The sequence below is a fragment of the Gymnogyps californianus genome, chromosome 11, assembly GCF_018139145.2.
Source record: "Gymnogyps californianus isolate 813 chromosome 11, ASM1813914v2, whole genome shotgun sequence".
NCBI classification, from domain to species: Eukaryota; Metazoa; Chordata; class Aves; order Accipitriformes; family Cathartidae; genus Gymnogyps; species Gymnogyps californianus.
Window position 1 is genome coordinate 11,391,949 of NC_059481.1, and position 12,408 is coordinate 11,404,356.

Genomic DNA, 12,408 nt, shown 5'->3' on the forward strand with positions numbered 1-12,408 from the left:
GTGACCCTGTAGGAAGCCCGTGCTGGAGCAGGCTCCTGGCAGGACCTGTGGACCCGTGGAGAGAGGAGCCCAGGCTGGAGCAGGTTTGCTGGCAGAACTTGTGACCCTGTGGGGCACCCACGCTGGAGCAGTCTGTTCCTGAAGGACTGCACCCTGTGGAAGGGACCCATGTTGGAGCAGTTTGTGAAGAACTGTAGCCTGTGTGAAGGACTCACGTTGGAGACGTTCACGAAGGACTGTCTCCCATGGGAGGGACCCCACGCTGGAGCAGGGGAAGAGTGTGAGGAGTCGTCCCCCTGAGGAGGAAGGAGCAGCAGAAATAATGTGTGATGAACTGACCACAACCCCTATTCCCCATCCCCCTGCGCCGTTTGGAGGGAGGAGGTAGAGAAAATCAGGAATAAGGTTGAGCCCAGAAAGAAGGGAGGGGTGGGGAGATGGTGTTTTTAAGATTTGGTTTTATTTCTCATTATCCTACTCTGATTTGACTGGTAATAAATCAATTTTTTTCCCCCAAGTCGAGTCTCTTTTGCCCATGACGGTAATTGCTGAGTGATCTCCCTGTCCTTATCTCAACCCGTGAGCCTTTCGTTATATTTTCTCTCTCCTGTCCAGTTGAGGAGGGGGAGTGATAGAGCATCTTCGGTGGGCACCCGGCATCCAGCCAGGGTCAACCCACCACATGCCTTTAACAGAAAAATGGCCATTCAGCGTATGAGGAAAGAATGTAGTAGGAGAAAGACAGAAAGGAAGGGGAGAAAGCAGAATGCTTTTCTGTCCCCTATCCCTTGGTGATCCCCCATTCCCACTGAGGAGAGAAGGGGGGGAAAAGGGAGGGGCGGGGCGGGGGAAGCTAGGGAAGGTAAAGATCAACAACAAATGCATGATTTTTTTCTTTTTATGTATTGAATGACTATGACAGTTTCTCCATGATTTATTTTGTAAGAATCTGCTTCATAATAGTAAGTACCGCAATAGTAAATGTTAGAGTAAGTTCCAGTGCAAGTTACAAAATATCATTTACATTTCTGAAATAGGATAATTAGCACATAATTTTCCAATAGTATTCAAGACTGAAATAGGCTGAGCTTGGGACTTCCAGTCCTTTTTGATTTTTCTTCCCCGCCCCCCCCCCCCCCCCCCCCCCAAGAAAACCTATTTTATCTTAATCAGTGCTCTTTTCTCCTGTATAGGAAAAAGCTGGCTTCTGTGACATCTCTTATAGGAGTGAAACTGAATTTCATCCATTACTTCCAACATCTGGGCTTTGTGTAGATGGGTGAGTAGACATCTGAGTTAGATAAAGAATATGTTTAACTGAGTTTCTTAATTCCTTTATCTAGGTGATCACAGCTATTAATAGAAATGGTTGAAGGACAAATTTTTTATAATATGTGGACAAAGATAAACAGTCATAGTATGGCAGTCTTAAAATGTAATAATAGCAATGGTTATAAATCTGGGAATGTCAAGAAATTATTACCATCAACAAGAATAGGTCTCATGGAGCTGTTGGCATCATCGTTCTTGTTCTGACTGTTGTTTGTATCATTATGTACTGTTAATATATGCAAGTAAAAGCTCCTTCAGTAGAGTCTCTGTCTGTTCTGTGTCTGTTACCTGCAGAAGTAGGTAATGGGAATAAGCCGCCCAAATTCTCCCTTATCAAACTAATAATCAGTTTTGTACTACTCAATACATACAGTTTGCCGGCCTTGTCATGGCATCCAAACACTTTCTTTCTCTTCCAGTTTTTGATAATTTGAGTGGTGTTTCTGATTTCTGCCATCTGCGGAAGCAGCACAAGAAAATGACAGGGAACCCCCATCACAATGTTAACGTCTTCAGACACAAGAAGGGCCGTTAAAGTTAAAACTCCTCCAAATCTGCTTTAGATCCATTGCCCCTTGAACAGCCTGATATGCGGATTGTGTGGGCAATCCAAATAGCTGCCTTACCCTGAGAGAGCCAGCAACCCTGTTTCCAATGGAGGAGAGGAGCCATGTTTTCAGAACAGTTTCACTTACTCTGTGCAAATCTCTCTTGCTCTCTCTAATTTTAAAAAGAGATTCTTTGTGTCTGTCACCTACCTGCTACATGTAGATTGTGTGTTGGGGGCTGACACACAAAAGGCCTCAATCTCTTAAGAAGCTGCCACCAGAACACCTAATAGACTGTCAGTTTGAATGTTTAAATGAGGCACAGCAAAGGAGGGAATAACGCTTTTAACAAAAGGATGGTGGGTAGACGAGGAAAAAACCTCATCTCCACTGACAAGGTAACTGAAAATGTAGTACTTGCAGTAGAAGGGAGATATTGATGAAGGTGTCAGTAACAGGTGAAAAATAGTGCTCAGATTGGGGCTACTTACAGGAAATAGAGAAAGCATTTATGGCTGTAGAGAGAAGCAGGTAAGGAATCAGGTCAGGATTAGAATTACATTAAGCAGATTGTCTCCTTTGTAGGATGCAGTGTTGTCTTGTCTCCCCTTGTGATGATTGTTGTTCGAGCGGTATTTTAAAGATACATCTGTGTATGTAATACAGATTTGTGCATGACTGAGCCCTGTAAATCAGTGTTTGTATGTCTTGCAGATGTTTTATGCCACTACAGGTAGGTGCATCTTCAAAACTATACATGGCATTATTTGGTTTAGAGATTCAGAACTTAATTCCTGTATGTCAGCAGCATCTCAGATTGCCTTGCTCACTGATGAAACAGGGAAGGTTAGAAATTGCAGGAAAAGTTTTGTTCTACTTTTGTGCAAGTGATATATTTGAACATTGCCACCATGAAAACACATTTACTTTGGTACATGTTTCATTTTCAGTAAGGCCTATTTCTTTAAAGCTGTGGAATCCTAATTTGATCCTCATTTTTCACTTGCCACATGTGCCACTTCTTCCTGCCCAGAAATTATAAGCTAATAAACTTTGGTTTTAGGTTTTTTTTTTTAATGACTGTAACCATAATTAATTATCTCATACTCTGTGCAAATACAGTTTCACGAAGTGGTGAATTTCTCTTGGACTGTATGTTTGACTGTTGTTCACTGGTACTAAGAGATTGGTTACATAAATTGCATGTTATCATTTCAGCTCTGCTGGCTGACAGACAGCAGTCAACAGTTACAAGCAGTGGAAAAGCATTTCTACCATGAGTAGAAAAGCACTGTTTAATAACAAATGAAAAATCCGTGGGAGGAAAAGTTATCCTGCATAATCTATGGGTACAATCTTTTGTTCCTATGTTTATAGAAAAGTGTGTGAAAAAGAGCGTATACAGGCCAGAACTACTTGACTCTCATGATGTTGAGAATGTGCCACAATTAAATCATATATTGCTTCCTCTTTATACTTATCTTACCGATCTGATGTGGCGTTAACATTGGGAAGGTATTCAACTGCAGTCTCTCCCATGTGATCTCTGCATCTCCTCATATCATAGTTTGGTATCCAGTTCATTCATAGCATGGGGCAGTTAAAAAAACATTTCCAAATTTCATTTTACAGGGATGAGTGCTCTGTAGATAATTGTATAGAAATTGCAATATTTAATTGTATAGAAAATGCAATATTTATTCTGCATTTTAAAAATAATATGTTAATACAGAAAGTTTTTAAAGGGTGGCAGTTCCAGAGTTGCAGCCTTATGACAGTCTTCTGGTATTTGTGGCATATTTCAAAGCCTAGTGGGTTTGAAAAATCTCTGTGGGCTCCTGTTTTAAAAACTGCTTCGTGTAGTATTACTGAAAACTTATCTGAAGATTATGTTCTTTCTTTGCTGGTTTTTTTCATGTGCATTTGTGAAGGGGAGAGAACTCTAAAATAATTGATTCTTTAGTCAGAGGAAGGACTGGTGAACAGTTCATGTCTTGAAAATTCAATTTGATGGTACCCAGTAGTTCCAAGATATGCCTTCTTGCCAAGCTGGAGACTTGTGTGAATTAGCTTTATATTATTTTTATGATTTTTTTGGTGATATTTCTCTTATTTCTTTACTTTACACTATGAATATAGTCCTGAGTGCGTCTTTACTTTTAAAAAATACATGTATGCACTTAATATTGCTATCCAAGATGTTTTATAGTATGTATGAAATAATAATAAGGGAAATATGAGAAGTTTTTTAAGTTTGCATGAGAAAAGGCATATAAAGCAAACATTAGTGTTGCTGTAATGTAGCACTTTATTTTTTTTTTTATTTCTGTGTCTGATTTCTGTTTCATTGTTGGGAAGTCTTTAAGATAACAGGAATTTCAACACACTAAAAAATCCTGTAGGGTAACAACTGAAACTTATTTCTATACACACTACATCATTATAGCAGCTTCTTCTGATTCCATCTTGAACCTGTTCACTTATGGATAGTACTATTACCTTTAACTCAGTTTAAATGTGCTGGGTACTGTCACAGTTACTATGATGGGCAGTGATCCTGGAAGCAGAAGGTATATATGAATCTCAGACTTAATGTAGGATTAAAGAAGCATGGCAGCCATTAGTCAGAATTACTGTTAATATGCAAATGTAAGATGAGCTATGGAAAGGAGAAGACCCTCCAGCATTTTGTCTACTCTGAATTTTTAAACATTTTCTAATTTTAAACATTTTCTAGTTTTAAACATTTCTAGTTCATATACACAAACTGATCATTTATTTTTTCAACTATCTATTTTCCCATTCTGTCTTCAGAACAAGTAGTCTAATAAATTCCAGCATTTAAGTTTCAGTGTGTTAGAAGGAAAATAAGATGTAATTAATACAGATACATTACATTTTCATATACAACTCTACAAGGAAAATGCAAGTCATCTTCTGTACCTGTGCTGCTTCCGTAATGCCAGACATCACTGGTGACCAAGCTTACTTTGCAGTATCCCATCATGCCATCATCTGGCCTAAGACAGGAGCTAGATGCTGTGGTAGTAAAATAACTGCACTTGGTCTATTCTTGCACTGCTTGTTACCAGCACCAGAGGAGTCTGCATTGGCTTTAGAGAAAGTTTTAGACTTCAAGAGTAGGTGTAGGTGTATTTCCTCAGCTAGAGTAGTCCAGTGCCGCTTTGTCCAAGCAGCTACAGGACTGTAAGAAAGGTGCTTTTTTTGTAGTGAGGGGTTTGCTGTTCGGAGACAGGACAGTCAAGTCTGGATACAATAATGTTGCCCTGTTTACTGCTGTTTGCTGCTTATATGATTTGGTTTTAGAGCTTAAAGACTGAAGTGGCACGATGTGAATGCAGACAGAAGCTGTTGGTTGCTGTGTTCTCTAATGACTTAAACCCTACTTACAAATGTAACCTAAAATCCTGGCAGAGTTTCTTTCCTCTAATTTGGTTGCAGACAGAATTTCTGTACAGATGCAATATAAGTTAGACCCTAAATACGTATTTGTCAAATGGAAAATCCAGCTCATGCTCTGTTCTCTGCTATATCCCTTTTTCTGGCCATCTACTTCTGTAAAAAGATTTCTGTGCTTGGAACACTGTTTGGGCTGTGAGCACAGAACATGAATCATGCACTTGAAAGGATGGTTTTCAGATGTGTTTACTACAAGAAGGCCATTTCAGAAAATGTTTGGCCTCAGGAAAAATTTCTAGGAAGTTAATTAGCATTCATATGCCACCTCATGGAGTTGCTTTAAATTGTCAAGCTTGCTTGAGTGTCTCTTTATACTACTATAGATTGATGTGTGCTGGAGAGGAAGAGCCACCCATATTCTCAATAAATGGCATCACTGGTCTGTCGAGCTTGCAGTAAGTCCAAGCTTTAGGCTTTTGTCATGCACTCATTCTGGAAACTCTAACCAAAGACTCTTCTGCTTTCTTCAGGAAAGATGGAAAGGAGACGTCTGTTTCTCACTGAGACAGTAAAATACTTTTCCAGTGCTTGGATTTATTCCATCATGATTTTCCATAGAAATTGGACTGTTTTTTCAAAAATGAGTGGCCCAAAAAAGAAGCCATTATAAGTCACCCACTGTCTGTTTCTTCCTCCCTAACCCTGAAGGCTGCATCCACTCATGCCTTTGGCTACCTGTTTTGCTGATAACTTGCCAGTTAACAGGTGGCAAGTCCCATGTTGCTGGATGTTATTAAAGAAACAGTTTTCCAGATGGCTATAATATTACATCTTTAAATAAAAGTACACAAGCTTAGTGTCAGCATCTTATTTATGGAATGCTTTTGGCTCCTGAACTGCTTGTTGAAATTGTTGTAAGCCATTTGGTCACTGAGAAGTAATTGTGTATTACTGTAGACAACAAGCTGTTTGCATTAATTAGCAATCAAAGCATATTGCCAAATGGGGAATAACATGTCTTTGACATCTCTGCAGATCCTGGTAACTGAAGCAGTGCAAACCCATGGATTCTCCTTTGCTGCGTGTTTATAGTATGAACTTCCAGTCCATCTGCCCATATAGCCATCTGCAAAATCACTAGGGCAACAGCTGGTAGAAATAAAATCTAAGGTTGGAGAAACAACATATGAAGGTACAAGGGAGTTTGTAAAAAGACTTTGTCTTTTGCAGTAAAAGTAGCTTTTGTGAGCATTTCATGCAGTTTCCAAAAAGGGAAAACTGTGAATGTTGTCTTGTTCGTAAGCATGCTCTTTTCACCAGTTAAGGAAGAGATGTAGTAAGTGTGATCATAAGTAACTTGAACCAGCTTTAGGGAAACACAATGAAGCATGATAGAAGGGCAAACCTTCTGAAGATAGCACAGTTAGCTACCTTAGACGAGGTGATGTGCAGACAATGGATGGTACTGATCACATGGAATTAACCTCAGAAAGGGTTAAAATCTTGCCATTCTCTGTCTCTCCCACTGTATTTTTGAAGGCATTGGAGTTAAAGCTGTTTGGACAGCAATGCTTCCATAGAAGCACATTTGGATGTAGAAGGTGCCCTTAGCTTGAACAATTAGATGTGATGTCCTTTTTTTGTTAAAAATAGTTGAAAGAGCATTAAAAGGCTGGGAAAAACTTTGCAAAAGATTAGGAATTTTGTTCCACATGGGCAAAGAAGAGTGAAGATTAAAAAAAAATCATCTAGAATTGACACTACAAATAATGGTATGTGTTTTTCCCCTTTATCCAGTTAACTTTCCCCTTCCCTTGTAACATATGAACATTATGTGATATAAAGTGCATTCTGAACAGCAATTGTATATGATATGCACTCAGAAAACCCTGAGATTCTTAGTATTTCTTGTGTAGAGCTGTTTTTCTTCCTCAACAAAGCTTTTTGAAAATGTTCTTATTAGTAGGAAAGTTTCATGTGAAAAATTAGGAGTAAAGAACCCAGAGTAGTCTGGACCTAGTGGCAAAAACATTCATATGAAGGGTGGGAGCTGTGGGTTTAAAAGTTTAGAACTCTGGACCCTTACATGCCTCCTTGCTTGGTAGTCCCAGCGGCAATTTTTGATCAGGTGTTCCTGTTTGCCTTTTTTTGTCTGATGACCAGAGAAATCTTTGTTGATGAAGTTTGTCAGGATTTGTATATTTCTAGGAAAAATTAAATATTAACTACATCCTACATCCATTTATCTTTTAAAATCAAATTATTTGTGTAAGCTTAAGGTGTATAAGCTTAAGAATTATTTTCCTGGACCTATGCAAAATAACTGCATGTGTCACTGGGAACTGTTGTGCTACTGCGGTGGATTGGAATAATTTTCTGTATGTGTTTTGTAGTGCAAGTGATAAGACCAGTTCTGATGACTTCAGTGCTTTGAAATATTGTGGCATTTTAAATTATTGCATGAATGGGAATTGAGAGGTAAAATAGGTGGGGCCCTTTTAAATAGTTTGGGAGCCATGTTTTATTGCAGTAGCTACAAGAAGCCAGCCAGAACCTAGCCATACATGTGAACGTAGGCATGCATATTTGTACCTAGCTAGTAAACGTGGTTATTTGAAATCCAGCTGTGCCTGTGTGGTTTCTGTCTATTCTTTTGTGTTATGTAGAGAGCAAAGACACAATGGGAGAAAGGAAGGAAAAATATGCTCAAGTGCAGATCAGTGCTTTGCATTTCGACTGAAGGAGTGCATGTATTGGGAAATGCATTTATTCATTTATGCTATGCTTAAGAATTAAAAATATTTGCTACTAAAATTGCCAGGTTCTCTGAGTTATTAAGCACGGTATAATGAACGCTTTGCAGAAAATAACTAGAATGTGATCTATGTCTGCAGAGGAAGCAAAGGAGCAAAACACATTAAAAAATAAATTAATGTAATGCAAAATAACCTTAGTTCCACTGCACAGAAATTTGTAATTGCACTGATCTTGTTAAGCTGCTCTTCCAGAATATGCTGCACATTCTATGCAGAAGTACAGTATGATGATGAGTGTCAGTCAAAATTAGGATCTTTCATATTCAGAGTGTTTTGCACATGCATTTAGCGTGTGCAGGTAGGCACATTTCAATGAAGCAAGATATCTTCTAGACAGGAACTCTTAACAAACAACTCCCACCAGAGGTTTGGGGGTGTACTTTTGTAGTGTTTCTGAGTTTTGGCTTTTTTTCTTCTTTTTTTTTTTTTTTCCTTTTCCTCTAAGATGTATTGCTTTTTTGTTTACTTTCAAAGGGCAGCGCACTGACATAATCTTTTAGGATCTTATTCATGCCTCCAGGGTTACATTGAAGGCCAGGGCTGCATTCTTGGCTCTTAGTGGCTTGCAAGGGAGGGATATGACTGAATTGATTTTGGAATAACTAAACAGATTTCTGTGATAGATAAGCAAAGCTAAAGCATCTTTACCTAGTACAAACTCAGCATAACTGGCCAATAAATAAATAACAAAAATTCTCCCTTGCTCTGCTGTCTTTCAGGATAACATCTCTTCCAGAATGTTTTTCACAACTTCAGAGAATTCACAGGCCTTAGCTGCATGTGACTTTAGTTACAGATTCAATGCTTGTTACTCTTTCTTAGACAGCTTCTAGGGGAAACTGGTGTCTTGTGTACTCCCCAGGGAAAATGCAACTGTGAGCAGAGGAACAGTGTACGATGACGAAGGACATTTAATAGGGGATCATTTAGAGGGGATTTTCTGCCAATAATGCATACATCTGAGAGAAGATCATGGATTCAGGCAGCTTTCTTGCCTGCTCGGGGAGAAGTACAAAGCCATGTATATGCCTGTGAAGTTTGACCGAAAGATGAATATGTGCCTGAGAGGTAAGAGTAGCTCATCACCACAGTGGCTGCCAAATGATAGTAGTAGCTGACGAAAGTGGCAGGCACAAAGGGAGGAGACTGGAGGGGGAAGAGTGGGCAGCTTGGATCTCAGCGCTGGCTGGGGCCTTTGTGTTTGGAGGAGCTGGCATATTGGTAGGCTGTCCTTGGACGTGAAGCAGCACTAAGACATTTGTTTACATGCACAGGTAGTCTAATCAAACTAGCAGTCCTACCATGATACTGCAGACATCTATTCATAAAGACAGGTTGAATTAAGAATGCCATGGTGCCTGGAAAAGAGCATCCCAATCTAGGGCTTGAAAAGAAGAGGGGTTTGGGGAATTTTTTGGGTTTTTTTTGTAAAAAATGTTTGGCTTTTGTTATTTTGGAAAATGTGTAGGATGTTTTCAGAATGACTTTATTTGCTCTATGGTTTTTTTTTTGTTTGAATGATGACCTAAATTAAAAGGAAAAAAAAAAGTGAAATAAAAGGATTTTAAAATGCTCCCAAAGTAAGCAAACTGAACTTTTAATTTTGGTCAAAGCAAAAGTTTTAGGCTTTGTTTCACTAGATTTATGACTGTGCTCTTTTTTCTAAAGACATGTTTTCTTGCATGAAGGCTGAGTTGTAAACGGGGAAGGTGTGCCTGAGAATGAAGTTGAGTAAGATGCTTTCAACTTGCCTGGCTTTGACTACTTGTCAGGAGCAACTGTTGCTCTGTCACTGAACCTGTTAATTTCATTGTTATGCAGTTCTGCTTTTCCTCAAAAAACCCCATCAGATATATTCATATGTCCTCTTGAATGAAAAGCCACAGAACTAGACAGGAATGTCCCTACTAACTCTTGCACTGTAGAGTGGGTGCAAGTTTGCTTTTGAACCTGGTATGATATTTTAATCTTATATCAGTGTAGTGTTTTGATCTTATACTAATCTTCTTGGCATTGTTCCTCAGACATGAAGATTTTAGCCTTAAACAATTTATTCAATAGTTGAGATATTTCATAAAACCAATGCCTACATACTTTTGTTTCCCTCCCCCGCCTTTTTTTTTTTCTTGTCACACTTCATTGTGGTGAAAACAATTTATTTGCTGCTTTTGCTAGGATACGTTGGTCTGGCAGTGAAAATAAGATGTCATTTTCAGTGTCTCATTTGATCATCAGCATAGACATCCATCAACAAAATATTTACATTTTTCAGTGATGATTATGGACGAGGATGCATAAATCAAGGATGCTTTACATTTTATAAGATAAATTGACGAAGAGGAATTGAATCTGAAGTTTCATTAGGACTAGAAAGTGCCAAAATGACTCTGTGAACTCTAAGTATGGCAATAAACATTGGAAACAGTCAAAATCAAGGCTTTGTCTCCATATATTTATTTTTACTACTTTTCAATTAATTCTTGCCAGTGCTTCACACTGATATTAGGCATAAAAGAAGCTAAAGTGTACCAGTTCTCTCTATATCTAGACCAACAAAAATTCTCCATGCTCCAGTAATATTCCAAATATTATTAAAATGAATTGTTAAAATAGTGGTGGTCTGCACCACTTGAGTGCTGACATGTTTGGGCTTGGTTCTAACTTTTTTTTTCTTACAATCTAAATTTCTGGATTGGGCATATTAGCAAAGACTTGCTGATGTGCAAAGTTAAATCTGCTTTTAGTTTTCCAACATTATTAAAAAAACCGTTTAACCGATTTATATATTAGCTACAGTTTTGGCACAATTTCCAGTAAGTTAGGTTATGTTCTTAATTCTTTTATGTGAGGTCTTCTTCCCTCCCAACTACTTTGAAAACTTTGATTTAAGACTAAATGTCTGTTTAGATGTATGCTCTACCAGACATTGAGTTACTAGACGCCTGTGAGAACTTTGAAGATTGCAGTGGTATCTACTGCCTTTAAACACTTAGATGTGCTTTTATAATTATTTCATCTGTTCTCACAGGTGTTCTAATAGTATCCTTAAAACCTTGGGCTCCTTTTTAAAGACGTAATTGTAGAATGGTCAAAAAGTACATAGGAAAAGAAACTGAAAGACCATATATATTAGTCTTAAAAATTCTTTAAGGATTATTCAGCCACTGTTTCCCATTCAGCAATCCTGTATGCATAGAAACAAACCAGCTGCCTCTCATAAGCCAGCTCAGTTTTTCATTTTGGTGACGGAAGTGCTTACCCACAACAGAAAAGCAAAGTTTTCAAGCACAGATGTTTGTGTAATTGTGATACAGTACAGTAAACACAGACAGTATGGAGTGGCCATCCATCCTTTGTCACACTAATCTGTTGGTCTTGTGGGAGGTATAGAAAAATAAACCAAGCTGGGTAAAAATAACTAATTCTTTTTACACATTAGAAATGACATTTTTTTAAATTTTACTTCTATTGTTTTTTAATCTATATTTTGATGCCCAATTTGACAGTGTTGTGTAAAGAGATGGCTAAAACATAACAGCCGCTACTTGCTTCTGCTGATGGGAAGCCCAATTAATGTAGTTACACTAGTGTTGAATCCATAAGAAATATGGGATGTTGATGCAAGATAGGTCTTACTCCAGTGTGACTTACTCTGGTAATTCTACTCAAGTGCTCTGCCAACTTTACTTTATAGACTTATGCAGTGGGCTGAGACTTTTATGGTTCGGAACAGCTTCATGGACGCAGATGTCCATCTGCGTAAATGGATCCCAGCTCTATTTCCTTAAATAGTTTTAGTGTTTCTCAGGAAAAGACACAGGCTATACGCTCCCAGATGCTCTAAAACTTATGCTTTAAGTCCGTATTTTTTTAACACCTCTTCTGGACAGAGAACCTTTCCTACACTGGAAACTTAAAAAGCAAGTACATGGGATCTGAATCTGGAATTTCCTGGATCCAAATAAATGGTGTAACAGAGTGAGCAGAAAACTGCGTTTCTGAGGGCGACAGGTTTGTATACTGCGTGAGATGAAGTATTGAAGTTTTTTCAGGCTGGTCACCTTTTTCATTGCGGGGGGGGAGGGTGTAAAACCTGACATTTTTTCTCTGATAATCTTTCACAAGAATAAAAAAATCCCTTTAGTCGGATAAGGAGAAATGCTCTTCTTCGGTTTTGAAACGTTCTACATTTGATTGCACACACTAACTTAGAAAAATTGCTACAGAGCCAGAATGCCAGGATTTATCTGAAGTTATGTAGAATTGGTTTCAATGTTTTTAAAAATAAGAGA

The 12,408-nt window shown here is 38.4% G+C and overlaps 1 long non-coding RNA gene across 1 annotated transcript in view; it reads left to right on the forward strand.

Annotated features, from left to right (window-relative positions):
- Nucleotides 1–12,408, forward strand: part of LOC127020667 (uncharacterized) — a 67,727-nt gene that overhangs the window by 33,289 nt on the left and 22,030 nt on the right. Inside the window, exon 4 of the long non-coding RNA XR_007767098.1 lies at nt 1,194–1,279. This is a non-coding gene — a long non-coding RNA (uncharacterized LOC127020667). The remainder of the gene's footprint in view (nt 1–1,193; nt 1,280–12,408) is intronic.